This window comes from Lactuca saligna, chromosome 4 (genome assembly GCF_052625555.1).
Source record: "Lactuca saligna cultivar CGN05327 chromosome 4, ASM5262555v1, whole genome shotgun sequence".
Classification (NCBI taxonomy): Eukaryota; Viridiplantae; Streptophyta; class Magnoliopsida; order Asterales; family Asteraceae; genus Lactuca; species Lactuca saligna.
In genome coordinates this window covers 335,400,549-335,421,113 of record NC_136420.1, presented here as the reverse complement: position 1 = coordinate 335,421,113, position 20,565 = coordinate 335,400,549, and the positions used below count along the sequence as shown (strand labels likewise).

Sequence of the window (20,565 nt, the reverse complement as noted above, 5' to 3'; positions counted from 1 at the left end):
TTTGCGATTCCGGAAATTGTTGTGTAGGATCTCTCAAGGTCTTGAAGAGGAGCAGAATAGAGGAAGCCAATAATCTTTAACAAAAATACATCTCCATGAGAAAGAGATATGATGGAGAAACGTTGAATAAGACTCAAAGTGAAAGAAACCAAAAGGGTTTTTGTACATTTATTTAGTGTGTGTGGGTGCATACGAGATAAATAGATAGATAGATAGATAGATAGGAGGAAGGGGGGGGGGGGGGGGGAGAGAGAGAGAGAGAGAGAGAGAGAGAGAGAGAGAGAGAGACCCTTTGCATATTATTTTATTTTTTCTTGTTTTTTTAAATAAATGAAAACATGATAAATGGTCCTTGTGTTAGTGAAATGACGAAAATACTCTCCAGTTAACGAACAAAACTTAACGGAGTTAGCAATAAGGACCAATCGTCAAAAGTTTTAAAAACACAGTGATCATATATGATGTTTTTAAACCACGGGAACTAAAATTCAGATATGAAGAAACCATAGGAACCATTTATAATGTTTTTTCTATTTGAAATTTCTTACCTAAACTAATATATAATTTATATTGAACAGATAATTTATTTATTTATTTTTTCTACATTTAGTAGACGAAATTTATTTAGTGAAACGGGTCCCCTCGGTACCCATGCATGCTAGGTCTGCCCCTGGTTACATTGTTGTAAACTAGTTGGACCCTTGTGTGACATTGGTGTAACCTCACATAAGGGAATTAAGCATTATAAACCAGTATAAGTTTTTTATATATTAGAAATACTTCGAAATATATTTTTTGTAATATCTTCTAAATGATAAAGCGCTTTGCACATTGTGAAATGAGAACATAAAGCTTATTAATTTTCACAAAAAAAAACATACATATGTGGTACTTTTATGATTATGGAGCCATAGAGGACGATCATTTATTTAAATCTTCGAGATAATATCCGCCTCAAGATTTTCAGTTCAATAAGCCACAATAATTCTTAAGACCATATGTGTCTTTCTTTACGCCAGACATACAAAAGTACTCCATGAACTCTCCGTAATCAAAAGGCTTAAACAACAATGGATGCTCTTCGTCCACCATCTCTTTTGGGGGTTTCACGGTTGTGCCAATTTTTGGCAACGAAAATAAACCAACTGAAATTCGTGTCTTGCTAGCATTCATCACCACCCTATGGAATGGAGCATGCAATCGCCCATTTGACAAAACCTGCATCGCCAACATCATGAACTTAATATATATACTTACGACATGAACTACTACAAATTTGCTTTCAATATGTGCAGGTGTGTAAGTAAGTTTGCCCTGAGTTCATGAATTGAATATACTTACGTTAAAGCTTTCTCCGACCATGACAACAAATGAATTCGGTGAAACATTTACAGTAATCCAATCACCGTCTTTTGTTCGAATCTCTAGCCCTTGAATACCATTTTGATGTAGAATGGTGAGGATACTTGTATCAGCATGAGAATCTAATCCCATATTAGATTCACTTGGATCTGCAACTCGATATTTCATCACCTTCAGATGGTAATTCGTTGCTTCCAAGTGGTCTTCCAAGTATTTCTCCAAATTCAATCCTTCAAACACCATTGTCTTCACCATTTCATCCAATTCCCACAGCTTCTTCGAGTAAGTCTGGATTGTTTTCCTGCATACCACAATTGTAAGCTTTTATCATTCACGTATCTTGAAATTAAAGTTTGAGTTAATAAACAAAATAATAGTTTATGCACATACGAAAACTTAGGGTTCCCTTGTGACCACATGAGATTGGTGAAGTTGTCGACTTTTTCTAGGACGTAAGGTGCGTCGATGCCCATGCTTTCATAGAGGGGCATGAATGGGATTTGTCCTATATAGCCATGAAAGTCACGATCGGAGGTGTTTTTTTGCTTGGTTTCCAATGGGAGATCGAAAAGTTGTTCCAGTTCATGAAATACAGACTTTTGAAGGTCGGGTGAGATCTTATCAAAGGATGCTTCGAAGCAACCGTATTCTTGAAGGGCTTTAAGAGCTATGGCTTTTGCAGAATCCCATATAAGATCGTCTGAATTTTGGATGTTCAGCTCTGAGAAATTAACCACAGGAAGTTGAAATGGTGTTTCTGAACCCATCTTCGTTTGAATCTTTCTTCTTCACTGAGTTTCTAACTACTAAAACCTTTTCTTTTATAGTGCATTCATAAAAGATTTATCTTTGTTAAAAACATAAACCAACGAGAAAACCATAATCTAACGTAACAACCAATTTTAAGAATCCACATACTTTTGGCTATGTACGTCGACTCTTTATTCTTAAATTGAATAAAAAAGAATTTAATTTGGCAGCTACTTCATAGATTAATCAGAAATATTTAATACTAGTTAATTTTGTAAGAACCTAAGAACATATTTCTTGTAGCCTAACGTAACCTATGGTGATGGTGGGTCGATTAACAATTATATATATATATATATATATATATATATATATATATATATATATATATATATATATATATATATATATATATATATATATATATATATATATATACACACACTAGCTGTGTACCCGCGCAAAGCTGCGGTGGTGAATAAATTTTTAAGCACATTCGGAAAATAATTTATTTTCTACAATTAGTTTCCATTTTAGAAACATAAAATATTACAAAGAAAACATATTATATGTTATTTTAGGAAATAGTTTTCGGTTTTCGAATTTACATTTAGAATTTGATACAAATTACGCAAAAAAATAATAATAATTCATGTCTATGGTTGTTGTCGTCTACTTTGTTACATGTCATTATTCTATTGACATTTATAAATATATTTAAATATTTGTTATACCACTAACCATCCATTGTTGGAATTTAATCACAAATTATGCCAATAGAGTTTTTAAGCTGTTTAATTTGTTTTGGTTTCTTTGTGATAATGGTGAGTTGTGGGTGAGGTATGGGGGCATGTTCAATTGATTGAAACATGCATCACAAACATTTAGGATGTTTTTTTTTTGTTTTAACGACCATATTAACACACATATATAATACTACATGCGTTGTATATTATCATAATCTTTTAAAATATAACATACATAAGGAATTGTATGATCGCTTTGTATTATCTAATGACAAAATTAAAGAATTTTATGAAATAAAGTAATTATTACAAATGATTTTTTTATATATGCAATTACTAAGAAAATTAAGAAGGATTTGGGGCTTCAAACATTTACCTTTCAAAATATTTAAGCAATATATAAATGATCATGCATTTTCTAATCACAGATAATAACCTTGGTACAACTCCAACATCTCTAGATATACTAACTTTTATCAAAAAATTAGAGCCTATCTCATCACTTTAGCTAAACTATGTATGGTGAAAATGGACAAATTATAGAACAAACTCAAAGAGAAAAATTAAACTAGCAATTTTTATTAAAACTAAATTTTCATTTATACTGTAAATATAACTAACAAATGGATAATATGGATCAGACAAAAGACAATTAGCAATTTTTATTAAGAGTAAATTTTCATTTATGCTATAAATTTAACTAACAAATAAATAATATGGATCAGACAAGATCAATTTGAGAGCATTCCATCAAAACCCAAATTTAACAATCAGCAATTTTTGCTCATTCAACCCAACATCTCTCACCTAAAAGATTAATTAAAAAATAAAACTTCATATCATGGATTTATGTCTTTTTAAACCCATCAAATATTTACACACCTTATCTCCAAATAAAAAAGTGCCTGATGGATCATATTTGAAGAGTGTAAGTATATTCTCATCATCAACAGTTCAACACCCAAGACCATAGCCACTACAATTGAAATAGACAATATAAAAGATGCAAATATAATTTTCAACCTAGTTCTACACAAACTCAATATCACAAAGAACCAAGAAGGGTTTCAAGATACCATGGATCCAAAAACATTCCCTATTGGTGGACTCGGAAGAAATGGGCAAAATAACCGATTTGGGTCTTCTTATTCAAAAAATCTTCAAGCATTCACTCAAAGCAACTAAACCAACTCCTTCATATTTAACTTTCTGCGCAAGTTAGGCTTATTAGAATTGGTGGAACAATTACCGCCACTCACATACATTCACACGTACTCTAGACAATGTAAGATCAATGTGAAAGTGTATACAAATTGTTAAAAATAAATATTACCTTGTTAAAAGTAGGTTGGTAATAAGCCATATCTGTATCTTTTTCATCACCAAATTCCCCATGAAAGCATAACATGACGTCCTTGGAGATGTGTCTTCAAAACACTGACACACATATCACACACAAGACATATAATACTCTAAATAACCACAAGCTTTTACCAAATACACTATCCTTGATTAACAATGTTACCTTCTGTCAAAAAAAGTCAAAAGATTCTTTAAATAAAATATTTTCATCCTGAATATTAAAACCTTTTTCCCCTGCAAACCAAAAACGAAATTATAAACTACACATTCATATATCTAAGAGAAAATTACACTAAACTTAAAAAAAAACACTTTAATTCGACCCAACTCTTGAAACATGATACATTTCATCATATCATAAGTCATTAATCAAATATATATTTTTTGCTGTTAAAAGTAACACCAAGACCAAACTCGAAAACCAACATAAACATCTAAATCTCAAGCTACAATGTGAATCCCATGGCAGCTGGTGAGTCAACATGCGAACAAAAGGCTGAAAAAAATAAACCAATTTTCTTTTAAGGATTGTGACTTTCAGTAGGTCTATCTACAAGCTTGAGCAGGATCTTTCATGGGCTACACATCTTCCTAGACCATTATGCTATAAACTCCAGAAACAGTTAAAAACACAATTCAACCAAAATTAGATATTTTAAAAATGATTGTGAAAAAAAATCGAGATTTACTTGAATCAGTTAGCTATGTTTATGTTAAATATGAATGCTTAGTGAAAGATAGCTTGTGTGTTCCAGATAGCAAAACAATGATCCAAGATTTGATTTTCTCCTACAAAAAGTCATCAAAAAACACATATTTAAATCCTTACAAGAAATTTCACACAAACAAAGTTCAATCACATACACATACAGAGTTAAACAGATACTATCAATGCAAAAAGTTCTTGGAAAATCTGAGAAACTTCAGCACTTACTAATAAACAAATAAAACAAATATATATGCTTTTGCCTTATTTAATCCATTTTCTGAAATAAACCTAGCAGATGGATTAGATGCAAAACAAATGTGGGTAGTTGATTTTCGAATCCATATTCAAACCGTTTCTCTATGCCCTACAAGACACCAGAAAGCAAGTACTTAAATAAATCAGGGTGACTAAATCACAAAATGCTAGCCATTATTAAAAAAATTAAACATAAATCCATATCTTTCTTCAATTACACAAACCTGTAAATATGAAGCTTGAATAAACTCATGTTTCAGCTTCTTCCTTTTCTGATTTTTGAATCTTCCTACAAAATTTAGCACACAAAATCGGTTACACACATAAATCAACCAATAAAAATCCACAAAGAAAGATTGGGGAAGTCTTTTACCTTGGAAAAGTGACATCTGAGATCCTGAAACATAGTAAAAAAACAAAATTTTTTGACAGGGAAAAAAAGCGGATGGAAGTGAGAAACATCTAGTAGAATGAAGTTACCTTGAATTAGATAAAAGAAAATTGGATCTTTCAAAGGTCTTCAGAAAAAATTACTTTCGAGTGGGAGTCCTGGCTTTTTGTATAATGGTTTTGAAGCCGATTTAACTATTTTTAGCCACAATCACCATCGTTCAATCAGTTTTTTCTTGGTAGTGAGAGGCGATGAAGAGAGTAGATTCTTGTATATTGTTGCCTTCGAGAGAAGAAATGGCAAGGGTTCTTTGAGATATGACTAATGAGAGGCTATGAAACGTATATCTCTTGTTGACTGATTCAATTCGATGGTGGCGAGAGAATATAGGGTCAACTTTGATCGATTCAATTTACAGATGAATTCAAGCGGTTAAGTTGAGATATTTAAGGAATAAAAATCAAATTACATATGTATATGTTTGATAATCCGATTTGGTATGCAGATAAAATTTGTGCATTATGTGATTATACCTCCAGCTTATAAATTTAGACGATAAAATCTCATTTAAATTGTAATATTATTTAAATTATAATTGGTTGTACATTAAGCTTAAAGTTTTGAACTTCTTAAAAAATATTATTATTATATTGAAGCTATTTTTAGAAATAGTGAGATTTCCTTTATAATGTATTTTATATATATATATATATATATATATATATATATATATATATATATATATATATATATATATATATATATATATATATATATATATATATATATATATATATATATATATATATGAGAACCACAAAAGAATAAGAATCTAAGAACCACCTATTTATAACCCAATTAAAATAAACGGTGTGGTTACTGTAAATAAAGTGAAATTATTACCCAATTTCCATAAGCCCTTTTCCTTTTCCTGAGTCGTTCACTTTGTTTCTTCTTCATCATTCCAAAAATCCCCAACCTTCCCTTTCCAATTTGCCACCTCTACCACCAGCTAAAATCCATGACTGCCGACCTTCTCTGGCAATTGCGACCTCCACTGGTGTTGCCCCTATTATTCACCGATGTCTCTATTCTCCAACATCTAAGATTTAAATCGAAGTGTAAAATGGATTTTTATTAGCGATTACAAACAACTCTTAGATCAAGCTAAAATCTACCACCACTGTTCTTCCTTCGCCAGTCGCAACCTTTACTTCCGCGGTTCCTCTTCTTCACCGCAATCTCCCTTCTCCAATAGTTTGAATCTGAATAGCAGACTAAAGTGAATTTCAGTTGCTATCAGGAATATTTCTTAGATCTGGCGACCAAGACTCCAGTTTAGAAAAAAGAAGAAGTGAAGTGGGTAAGGTATACTATCGAACTCCTTAACTATGATTGATAGACTTCAAATATCAATTGTTAATTAAATAAAACTTTCGATCAAATTTTAAGATCATTGTTAAGTGACACAATGGATTATGACAAGGAATAAAATCAAAAAAACATGTGATTTTCTTCATCATGAGTACAGTTGTGTTCAATTTCAATTTCAGGTATGTCAATGTAATTTATTATAAAAATTACTAGCTCTTGATTTTATACATAATCTATTATCTACTTAATAGCTCTTTGGTGTTGTCTCTTTTGGTTAAAATAGCTACAAGTATTTTAGTTTTAGAGAAATTAGTACAAATTTGCTTTCTCTGTTAGTTTACTTAACCACATAGCTGAGCTATTTAATATACTATTTAAGTAGATTTCATTAGTTAATTGATAATTTCTACCACAATTTATTTGGAAGTAATTTTATTGACTGGGTGACCACTTAAATAGTCATAATTTATTTAAATTGTGAATGAGTGTTTGAGCTAACATATTAATATTGTTTTTGTATGAAATTACGATTTATTTGTATTACGTTGTGAATTGACTGTATTAATCTGTAATTTTTTTTCTATGTGCATCCCTGATGCAATTTTTTTCTTGATTTTCTTTCTGTTAAGGTGTGGATTTAATATTTTAATCTCCCTTTTTTTTTTTGTCTATTTTTGTGAACCTTAGTTTTAACTGCCGTTAAGTTGTAAATGTATTTTTTTTAACTAAACTGTAAATTTATAGTAAAGGCTATGAAATTTGTGTATTAAACTATGAAGTGACTGTATTAAGAGTTTTAAGTTGATAATATGGTTATCAGTGCATATTTTTTGTTTATTAAACTTTGAATTTATTGTATTAAGATGATAATTTTTTATATTAAGTTGTGATTTTCGTGTTTTCAACTATGAATTGACTTATTAATTTGTGAATTTTCTGTTTAAACTGTGAATTGACTATCTTAATGTATGAATTTTTTGTATTAAATTGTGAATTAACTGTGTCAAAATATAAATTGACTAATATTAAGTTGTGATTTTTTATAAATATTTTGTTTGCTTCTAAAATATATTATGAAAACCGATATGATTTTATCTAATTTTGAATAAAGTATGCGAAATTTAAATTGTGAATAGTGTGTAAAAGAACTTTGAAATAAGCACTCACCTCAATATTTGAAGGTATAAATGTAACTTTTCAAGTTGAGAATATGAATATGTGTATAATTTTTGTGTACTAAATTGTAAATTTATTATATTAAGTTGTGAGTTATTGTATTAAACTGTGAATTTATTATATTAACCTGTGAATTTTTAATAAATTTTGTGTTAATACATGATATTTTATAAGTTTTAAACTACAAACATATTATTTTTATAAGTTTTAAAATGTGAATGCATTTTTTTTTGTATTAAGTTTTGAACTAGTGTTTAAAATGTATATTATACTATGATTTTTTATGCATTAGTCCATGAATTAGTGTCTAAAATATTGAATTAAATTTTGAATTAGTGTGTGAAATATTGTATTAAACTGTAAATTCTAATTTTTTTTAATCTAAATCTGAATTTTATATCTTTAAATGAGTTGTAAATGTAATGTATTGAATTATAAATATATGTTTTTTATATATTAATTTGTGAATATATAAGTCATTAAGTTGTGAATGCATATTTTTTTGATGCACTAAGTTGTGAATTAGTGTTTGAAATGTTAAATTAAGCTGTGAATTAGTGTCTGAAATGTTGAATTAAACTGTGAATTCTGATTTTTTTTTATCCAGATATGATTTTAGTGGGAAGGATGTTGGCGGTGTTGGTACCGATGATCAGTGGTCGATATGGTTGATGGTATTGGATGTTGGTGGTGGTGGTAGAGTAAGGATATGTTCTATTTCTCACTCATCTTCATCTTCTTCGTTGATTCTTCGATGATTTCAGATAAGTTATCCTCATTTATTATTCATGTATATGTTTTTTTATTTTGATGTTTGCTTTTGAAATATGAGATAACTTATTTATGTATTAAACTGTGAATAAGTTTTTTTATACACTGAAATATGATATTATACTTGTAAGTTGGCTGTGAATGTATTGTACTAAACAGTGAATTTTATGTATTATGTTGTAAATTTTATTCACAACTTAATATAATAATTTCACAATTTAATACACAAATATGCTTCCAGATATGAACGTAAAAATATAGGCTTTAAGTTGAGAATGTGGTTGTGAATATCTAACTTATGTGTATTAAATTGTAAATTTATCGTATTAAGCTGTAAGTTTTATGTATTAAAATGTGAATTGATTAAATTAAACTGTGATTTGAATGTAATAAACTATGATTTTTTTATGAATTTGTTTTATTCTAAAATATGAGAAGAAAGAATCATTACACACATATATGATTTTCTCTAATTTAAATTAATTATATAAAATTTAAAGTGTGAATATTGTCTAAATTAAACTTTGAAAGAAGCACTAGCCTCCAGATCAAAAGGTATAAATGTAAGTTTTAAGTTAAGAATATGATATTTATATGTACTAAATTATCAATTTATTATATTAAGTTGTGAATTTTATGTAGTAAACAGTAATTGATAATATTAAGTTGTGAATTAATTGAAATTTGCTTTGATTTTTTTTATAAAATTTGTGTAAAAATACGAATGATTTATGTATGAATTTTTGTATTAATGTTCTTATGAATATATATTTATTTTGTGTGTATAAATGCATTAGTTTCTATAACTATCTTGTATTAAATTCAAAATGAGTGAATTAATAGGTTTAATAAACTATGAATGTAATATTTAACATGTCATTACGTGACTATATATACAAATCTGATTTGGAAGGAAGGTTGGTTGCAACGTTGGTGCAGGTGGTGGTGGTAGAGTTGGGTTTGATTTCTCTGAATTTGATAATTAGTATAAGATGGATAGTATTAAGTTGTGAATTTTATGTATTAAGTTATAAATGGACTGTATAAAGTTGTATTTTATATAAAATTTGTATTAAAATATAACTGAATGTGTGAATGAAAATGTTAGACTAAAAAAATTACAATTTTGCCATTTTTTTACCAAAAAGATAACAATTATAATTTAAACATATATGGTAATATTCACAATATATATTTACTTATTAAATGTATGTTCTTAGGGTTCTTAATCTTTTGTAGTTCTTATTTGAACCACTCCCTATATATATAACCGTAGAAACCACGGTTTAATGTATTTAAAATCAGAATTTTAAAATTTGAAATAGAGAATCAATAGATTGATAAATAGCATGATATTAATTACAAGTCCTAACATGGTAACACATGACAAAAGAAATAGTATTATATATATATATATATATATATATATATATATATATATATATATATATACTATCTTATAAAAGAAATCTTACTATTTCTATAAATAGATTGAATATAATAATATTATTTTTTTAAGACGTCCAAACCATTAAGCTGATAGTACAAGTCACTACCAATAAAATATTAATAATTATATGAATTAACCCAATTAGATTAAATCGTACAAACAATAATACAACGTATACAAGTAGCTAATACGATACATAAAAGATCTTTGACCCGGTTCCTTTATCTTTCCCTCTTATCTCCATCTCCCAGTTGATTGACTCACTTAATTCCTTATAAATCTGCAATAATCTTTCAACAAAAGTGCTGAACTTTTCCTATATCTAAGCTAAATATAAACAACATAAATATATTGAAGGCAGTAAGGCACATAAGATTAAATTCCTTTGATCCTTGGATTCCTCCATCTTCTGAGTGCCTTTGTTCTCTCCCACTTCTTCATGTCTTTTGAAATACAGAAACCCTAATGTCGTTAGACTCTCTCTCTCTCTCTCTCTCGTTGTTGCCACCAAACTCAACCACCTCAAGTGTTCATTTTTCTCAATGCTACAACGACTCCAACCCATCTAGCAACGATTTCCGTAAGCAACTCAAGTTTACCCTTCCTACCCACAGGTTTCTTGATTTTTGTTGTCCTATTTTGGGTTTTTCATCATAATATGCTGCAACGACCCTCAACTCTTTGTCGATGTTCGATTCCTTTGGTGATGGAACCCATCTCTATAAAGTACTCACCATAGCTCTTTTTTTTAATCCTCTTTCTAACTCACTGTGTATATCGATAGTCGACCCTCCTGCCTCACTTCTTTGAGTCTCAAGGTACAAGTTTTGGAAATCAAAGATATGTTTGTTTTTTTTACATGTTTTTCTGAAGATTCAAGCTACAACTGTGGAAAATCAACGATAATTAGTTTGTTTTTTCCAGTATTTTTCTAGATTCAAGCTAGAAATTTGGGAAATCATCTCAGTTTTTTTAATATATTTCAGACTTCTTTGCTTGCAGATCCAAAAGCAAGAGAGATTGACACACTAAAAAAGGAACTACAAAGCTCCATGAAGCAACTCTGGATAAACTTGAGTTGGTGAAAACATAATCTGAAAGTTTATCATCACAGAAGGTAATAAAATGTGAGAAAAATAAGAAATTAAACGTGATTATAGGTTAAAATGAAACAACTCAAAAGTGGTTGAGTTGATGTTGTAAGCCTAAAAGGTTTCGTATAGAGTTGATCTGTTTTGGGCAAGGAACCGGTAACCACTGTGTGTTTGTTTGTGTATTGAGGCCCGAGTCTTGGCGGTCTCCTCGTATCACTCTATATTTAGGCAAAAGGAATCGAATCTTGGCAATTATCACTCCTCTGTCGATCTCAAAACAGTTTAGTATGTGGTAGCCTTTGGCATATCTGCAACTTAGTTTTTTTTTTTACCTGTCAACATCAATGTTGTTGGAATTGAATTTTTTTATTTGGTATCAAATACTCTGAAAGTTGCTTTAAATTTGGAAAAGAATGTTGGAAATATACAATTTCTTTATGTATTTTGATTTTCGTTTTCTAAAGGACAAGATGTTAATACTTTGTTATTTTGTTACAGAAAAATGAAAATGAAGGTGGAAAAGATGCCATGAGGTAACTACTTTCTACTACAAATCTCAGATTTCCATGCCTAAACTCCCAAGTTGTTCTAATCATTTACTTTGAATTTTGATGCCCTTTATATTGACCATATTCATCATGCGTGTACTTAGGTTTTCTGAATTTAGGTGTATTCGTATGATTTTTAGTGAAAAATGATGTTGTGTTTTTGTTGCAGCAGCAGATGATGAACATAAATAAGAAGGTGGTGGGTTTGTGAGTAAAGGTTTGGATTTGTCTACTTCACTACACCAAATAAGTAAAGCTAACATCTTTTTTTGCTCTGATGCTTAGAGTCTCTGGTTCATCTATTGATTTTATCCTTTAGTTATCGATTTGTCTTCTCATAAAAGTTTTCATCTTGTACATGATGAACTATGAAGTCATTGTTGGCTAAATCTTCTTGACCACCTTCATCCCCATCTTACTTCATATCGCCACCGTTCACAACCACCATCTCTCTTTAACAGCCAACGAAATCTATGTTTCTTCAGGTTTTCAATTTCTCTCAAATGTTTTCAATATCTCCTTTTTCTCATGAAATTTATGGTAACTCAATTTAGGTTCTCTATTTAGATTGTTTCATATAAAAGTTTCTTTTAATATACTGTTTTGTGGCTTGCATGCTTTATTGTTGGTGGCTCATGTGTTTCTTTGGTATGTTTGGAGAAGTAATAATGAGAAATCTTCGATGACTAGGTCTGAGACAGAAGGAAGAGGAAGGACCACATGAAACTATTGGGCTGAATAACAATGAAAATGAGTAAATCTCTATGAACTTTCATCTCCATTAGTTTTTTCTCCTTTTTGTTCATCACTTTACTTTTTCACTGGCTATTTTTTCTTTGGTTTTAGGTTTATGAAGAAGAAGCAAATCTAAAGAATAAGCAATCCTAGAGAAGAAGCAGACATGTACTCTGAAACTCTGTCTTTTCCTAGGGTTTACCCCAAAATGATCAAATCACAGTTTTTATGTTTGTATAGGAAAAAGGAACGGGTTAGATGATGCTTTTACCTAGTTTAAGTTATTTAAGCTGGGATTTAGTTTACAAACTGATAACTAAATAAACATGATTTTTTTTTAATTTCCATGTTAATTTGGTTTTAAGAGGTTTCTGCAAATTCTTCATCATTATGTGCATATTGAAAACCACCCATGCTCTTCCTTTGTACGTTTATGTGCTTTGTAAGTTTGTGTGTGTATGTATATGTGTTTTATGTATAATGTAAGGTTTGCATTCTATGTCAAATGGTTTTGGCTTGAATATTAAGATCTAAAAGGCATACTTAATATATGTTTTTTGTGTTGAAAGTTCAATTGTAGACATGAGGAATAAGACAAGTCAATACTTAATAATAAATATAGACTTTAAAACATTTTTTTTTAAATTTTACTATCGATAAGTTACTTTGGATCAGTCATTTAATATTTTTATATTACATGTATGGAAAGGTACTCATGTTTCTTTTCTATGTTGATATGTGACAATGTATGACATTGTAGAAAGAGGGAGTTGCTCTGAAGTTAGTAGTAGCATTAGTATCCTTTTTATCTTTTATGCTTGGGAAGAAAAGCTTCAGGAAGAAGTTCACAGTAGATTAATTTGCTTAATGTAACAATCGTAGGGTATTTAACCATTTATTATCTTGGTATTGAATTTTTTTTTTTAGTGTATCAAATGAAAGAAACAAAGAATAAAGCATTTGCTTAATTCAAAGAAACGAGAATGCATATTTAAATTTTTATTAATACTTTTGTTGGATTTCAAAGAATAAAACATTTGTTTAATTTAAAGAAATGATAGTAGGCCAATCTATAATAGCCTGTGAATTTTTGGTGAAATGATAGTAGGCCAATATCTATGTGTGTAATGAAACATAAGTAGGCTGCAATGTATTGTGTATTTTCCTTTTGTCCAACTAATGTGTCTAATATTTGTATTTTCTTGCAGCTTGAGTACAGAGTGGTTAAAGAATACCGAATGAAAACCTCAAGTTCATCACTTTCTTCATTTTTAAATGACCCAAAAATTAAACAAGTTTCCCTAGAGAATCAGTTACTTGAATGAGTTTTTTGTCGGAAATGATTTGTCTGTAGGTATTTGTTTTCCATAAAATAACAACATACTTTATGAGTTGTTGAGATTTTTTTTGCTACTATAAATTATGTTTCAACTAAGATTAATGTTGAAGTATGCATAAAAAATAAGTTCAACTATTCATTTTGTAGTTTTGAAACCCGTTGGTTAATACAAGTTGCATCAAACGGGTGCTTATCATGTAGATAAAATGAAAAGATTTTATATTATTTTAAATAAATAAACAATAAAGGGAATGAACAAGGTACACAATTAATTTTGTAGTGCTCTTTTTATATTAATTTATACATTTTAAATAATATTTTTTATGCAAAAGTAGTAAACGTTTTGTAAAGTTTAATATAATATGATAACTTATATCTAACATTTCTTTTATATCAACTTTTTGTCTTGTAATCTGAATTCAAAAAAATTATCTCTAACTTCCAAAAGTTATTATTCCAGTTTAGATTTTAAATGATGACTTTGATTTTGTTGTTCAAAAAATATTTTTAAATTAACTTTATATTTTTGTTTTTAATTTATGGTAAAATAGATGAATAAAATAACATAGTTTTTATAACTTTATATTTTTGTTGTAATAACATAGTTTTTTGTAACGTATGTTAATCTTCATTTAACTGTTAGGTTATTAACATAGTCAACATAAGGGCACTATGAAATTGTTCACTGTTTTTACTGAGTAACTATTTGAAGTCCGTGAAAAATAAAACAATCACCAAAAGGAAAATCTTTCTCGGAGCTAAACTACAAAAACACCTCGCATTCACCACCTGTTGTATTTTGCAGGTACGTCCGCTACTTATTCTTTGGAATAAAAAAATTCTTTTTTACATTCGATCAATAGATTAAAAACACATACCCAAAACCGCAAAACTGACCATGTACGTTCGCTGCTTATTCGTTGGAATATAAACTGCTCTTGGAGATAAACTATTCAACGTCGCTGGTTTGGAAATGAGTTCTTACTATGTAATTTATTTTTTATTTTATTTAATTTGATCCTTTTGTGTTTTGTAATTTGATTAATACTTAATGGTTTAATGATTTGATCTGATAGTTGCAAAGAAATTGTTCACCTAAATGAACTAATAATCGTTGGAAAGAAAACGATTAACTAATAACCATTAGAAAAAAAACGAATCATTGAATTGAAACTAACACTTAGTGATATTTGTCAATACATTTAATGTGGAATGTTTCCTAAAACAAAGTAATCGTTAAACCGGAACAAATCATTGTCAGCAGAAAAGAAATTAATTGTCGATAAAAACTATTCGCCGCCCGCTGCTTTGCGCGGGTATACGACTAGTATATATATATATATATATATATATATATATATATATATATATATATATATATATATATATATATATATATATATATATATCAAACTGATTGAACCAGGGAAAGGAGAAATAGAGCACGAGTCCACATAAACAAAGTGTCAATAATTCAATGAAAACTGTTTTTTTTTTTTTTTAACTTTCTTTTATTTAAATTAAACCTACTCATAATATTGTTGAATGACACATATCATAGCCGTGTGGTTATTTAGATATTTGCAATGACTCTTGCCGTTTTAGTAAACAACGAGTTGTTTGTCCACTCTACTTTGCGTCGACTCAAATTATTTTTATAACTTAGAATTTTAATGATTGTATGGATAAAATTTAAGTATTTTTAGTATTTGTTAGTAGATAAGTATACAAAGTCGGTATTACTCATTAACTTCAATTTACATCGTTGAATTAAAACGTATTATATGTAACCCCACTATACATAAAAATAAATATGAAAACGTATACAAAATTTACATCGAAACATAAAGAAATTCGAATCTATATCGACAAGTACATAAAAATAAGTAGATATATTTATTTATTTTTTAACTTCAAATAATCAAAAACTTATTATATCTAATATGATTCATACATAGGAAACACTCATTGAGAATTATATATATATATATATATATATATATATATATATATATATATATATATATATATAATTGTGGGTCCCAAAAAAAATAATACATTGTTTTAAATAACAAGGAAATGAATTTTCAGCCTTTGGATTATAATTGAATGGTTTGGATTAACTTAATGACAATCCATCTCTTTTTAACCAATCACAAAACAATTACAATTATTTAGGCATAGTGTATAAACATTAAAGCTTTTTAACCCATTCTCATTCACACGATTGATGAATCAGTCATTTACGAACACTACCCTATATTTTCCAAACCTAATTTGTTTTCACTCTTACCTTATTGTGAAAAACCTACCGCCACCACGATCACCACCAAGACCACCTACCATCACAACATCCACTGCACCTCTCCGATCAACAAACCCACTACTAACCTACATTCTTACCTTCGAACGCCGCCTTTACAATATGTTTCGTTACAATATGCGCCTTGACCTCCATCCATCATTAGTACTAATCATCATTTTCATACCATATCGACCTTCGTGACCTCTAACAGCCACCGTCGAATTCTTAAAAGCCGTCGAAACCACTGCCTGAAGACCAGTCACCAGAACAGTACTCTCTGTTGTGCCACGTCCACTTTCTCACATCTCAATATCCTTTACGGCCGCCACCACCGCCTTCTCCCACTGCCATCACTAGCGGCCATTTTTCTCTTCTTACTTGTGTTCATCTTTACATTTTTGTTGTTGTAGACACGTTCCAAAGCCGTAGATCTGGGCAAAACAAAAAACTTTTTGGTTGTATTTTCTCATTTTCGTTTGATATGTTCCAGATTTGTGTGTGTAGGTTACAGGTCTATGTCTATATCATATAGATCTGCGTGTGTAATAAATTTGTGGATGTTAATTCTGTGATGTTTGTTTACATACTCTGATCTTATGTTTATTTTGTTTACCATTATGTTTTTATAAAAATGAAGAAAATAGAAGAAAACATAACAAGCACGTTTGAGTTTTTGTACCCAGAAATATTGCAACTTACTTAGGATCTTGATTCTTCTTTGTATTTGTATGGTTTCTTCATCTGGTACAAACATAAGGACATTGATTATGCATCTTCCTTGAGCTTTATGTATTTGCATCTCTTTCAATGGATAAGGTGAAATTTTATATGTCATTTTTCTAATAAATGAAAATAAAATGAGGATGGTTATCATTGGTAGTAAAAGTTGTCATGAATCAAGTCGGATAACCTTAAATGCAAAAAAAAAAAAAAAAAAAAAAAAAAAAAAAAAAAAAAAAAACTACAATTGTATTATGAATTAAAATAATGTTCCATTAGGTATTATTATCTTCAAATTTTTAACTATCAAATTTTTCATATTTACTTTTACGATATTGTTGTGTTTTTTAAACTTCATACATATAATCTTCAAATATATATAAGTTTATGTTCTAAATATTTTATTTATAGTGCTTAATTTAGTTTTAATAATTTGCCAAACTAAGATTATTTATAGTGATGATATATGAGTAGCAAAAAAAAAAAAAAAAAGTTAAATAAAGTAGAAAAAATATTAGAATATACGTCACAAATCTCAAGTGAAAACTGGAAAGGCTAATTGATACAGTTTCTAATGCTTCCCTTAGGCTAATAGGGCTCTCTTTTCTGATCACGTTGAAAGGTTTAGTTGGGTCTAGGTCTCTAGCTTATATGTTTCTAATAACAAAACATTTCTTTCAAAAAAATCATAAAATACAAACATAATCGTGTTAAAAAATAGAGTTTTCCGTACATAGGTATTGTATTTTCAACACTTAAATATATAAACAAAGAAATTTAAAGATTGACAAAATATATGAAATCTATAAAGCATGTTAGAATTACGTATACTAATGATAAGATCTATATGACATTTCTTCTCTAATAATAGTTATAATATTTTTGTATATAATACTTATAGTATTAAGATTTTTTTTTTGTTTATTATGATTATTATGAAGAAATTAATTGTAATAATTTCATGGAGAAAATAATTTGTTATTTTATGCGAATTAAATAAATTACATGTCAATTATAATAATATTATGATTACAATAAATCTTGAATAGCTTACCAAAGATTTTATAATCCATGTCTCAACAAATACAATACTTTTCAAAATTTAACCTAAAAAATAACTATATATTAGTAGCTGCCTGAATACTAATATGATAAATAGTTGCCCAAGTACTAATATGATATTCAAACATGACTTGTTAAAAGAAAAACTATTCATAGAACAAAATCTAATTGCTGCCCATATACTATTTGTCGAACCATACCACAAAAGGCGACACGAAAATATAAAAAAAAGTTAATAAGTGAAACGGAATATCAAAAGAAACTAATAGATGAAACATCCAAAGAAACTAATAGATTAAACAAAATCCAAAGCGTACAAAGAAAACTATATTTTGAAGAACACCTCCGAAGAAAACTAATAACCGAAATGAAACAAGTATTGTGAAACAAAATATCATGAGAAAACTAATAGCTAATGGCTAGAACAAAACGTCCAAAGAATAAACCTCCAGTTTAAAGTTTAAAGTTTAAACTAATAGCTAATAGCCAAAACAAAATTTCCGATACGTCCAAAGAAAACTATCACAAAACGAAACATCAGAAGAGAACTAAAACCCAATACCATATGTCCAAAGAAAACTTTCTTTAAAGAGAAATGTACGAAGAAAATTAACAGCCGAAAAAAACTACCAAACATAACTGTAGTCTAAACAAAATGTCTGAAGAAAACTAATAGCCGAAAGGAAACATCCAAAGAAAACTACCGTTGAAACAAAAAGGCCGAAGAAAACTAATAACCGAAACAAAACGTCCAAAGAAAAATGTCGAGTAAACAAAATGTCCTAAAAAAGCTACTACTCGAAACAAAACATCTAAACAAAACTTTCGTCAAAATCAAATGTCTGAAGGAACAAATAGCCGAAACAAAACATCCAAAAAAGGTTAATAGCCGAAACACATAGTTTGAAAAAAAAAACGTTCGAATATAACTAATAGCCGAAACATTTTTTTTTCCGACACCGCATCGTGCGGGTACACAACTAGTGTGTGTGTGTCTATATATATATATACATATATATATATATACATATATATATATATATATATATATATATATATATATATATATATATATATATATATATATATATATATAAAAGCTCAAATTAGAAAATAAAAAAGATTGAAAATGAGGGAATCATTCTCAGCCACTCATTTACTTTTCCGGTAAAACCCTTCATCGTACCGGCGGAAATAGGAAAGAAATACATGTGTGTTTTCCAGCAAAACATATTTCCTCAAACTATGTTAATCATTACCTTAATATATAAAAAAACAATTTTTTTTTGTTTTTTATTTTTATTTTTAAGGAACTATTTTTATCGAAAAATGTTTTTATATAAATTAAAATCATAATTGCTTATTCATTATAAATAGACATACATATTAATATAGTTTTAAAATAAAATAAAATATTTTTTTATAGTTTCAGCTATCGTTATTTATAAGTGAATACAAATGAATTAGATTTTACTACAGTATATTCGTTATTCACTTATAAATAAAAATTATTATTATTATTATTATTTTTACAATTTAAGTATCATTCATATATGAATATAGCATATAATAAATATAATATATTCATATTTAAATATTAGACGATACGTTCGTATGTGAATATTAGATAGTATATTCACTTGTGAATATTAGATGATATATATTAACTTATGAACATTAGATGATATATTCATAGGTGAATATTACATAGTATTACATGGTATATCATATGTTAATATTATATAGTATATATTCACTTGTGAATATTAGATGGTATATTCACTTATGAATATTAGATAGGATATTTACATATAAATATTACAAGATGTTTTCACAAATATATATAACTTTATATGTTATTCATATAAGACTAACATACAAACTTGCATTTTTGTTTTGTGTTTTAATAATCATATACTTATTCAGGTGAAAAAACATATTCATATATGAATATAATGTGGTAATTTAGTTTATGTATTTCATTAAACAGTTGGAGTGCATACAAATTAACTTTTTAAAAAATGTTAAAAACATGATACTTTGACTATTTAAATCTTACAACATTGTAGATTGATAGAGAATTATATGAAATTTTTCAAAAAAAAAAAAAACGATTTGATTTTTTTCTAACCTTAAATTTGAAGTTTTATGTAATGATCGATGTTGAATGAATGATATGAAATAGATTTTTTGTTGATTATCGATGATGTTGATCTAATTACGATAGAAGTATAATTAATCGTAGATGTTGAAGATATGAGCGTATTCAAACAAAATTGAAGGTTAGACTAAAAGAACCAAAAATGAATTTTTGGTTCGTTTATTGACGAACCAAAAATTGAAGAATATCAATAATTGATTAACACTTGATGACGTTGATGAGGGTTTAATTGTAGAAATATGGATGATTTTTGAA

General features: G+C 28.4%; 2 long non-coding RNA genes and 1 pseudogene across 7 annotated transcripts; all 3 read right to left on the bottom strand.

Annotated features, from left to right (window-relative positions):
• Positions 1-963: 963 nt before the first annotated feature.
• Positions 964-2,129, bottom strand: LOC145040971 (putative 2-oxoglutarate-dependent dioxygenase AOP1 pseudogene; annotated as a pseudogene).
• Positions 2,130-3,554: 1,425 nt separating this feature from the next.
• LOC145040194 (uncharacterized) lies at positions 3,555-5,998 on the bottom strand. Of its 6 annotated transcripts, XR_013679879.1 has the most exons (6): positions 5,558-5,998; positions 5,409-5,473; positions 4,910-5,293; positions 4,384-4,454; positions 4,192-4,295; positions 3,555-4,067 (listed from the first exon to the last, which is right to left on the bottom strand). It is a non-coding gene; the product is annotated as an uncharacterized LOC145040194 (long non-coding RNA). The 6 variants fall into 6 exon arrangements; XR_013679878.1 differs by having other exon boundaries at positions 4,192-4,454; XR_013679876.1 differs by having other exon boundaries at positions 3,555-4,826; positions 4,962-5,009; positions 5,218-5,293.
• Positions 5,999-16,232: 10,234 nt separating this feature from the next.
• LOC145040192 (uncharacterized) lies at positions 16,233-17,292 on the bottom strand. Its single transcript, XR_013679875.1, has 2 exons — positions 17,067-17,292; positions 16,233-16,798 (listed from the first exon to the last, which is right to left on the bottom strand). It is a non-coding gene; the product is annotated as an uncharacterized LOC145040192 (long non-coding RNA).
• Between the last annotated feature and the right edge of the window lie 3,273 nt (positions 17,293-20,565).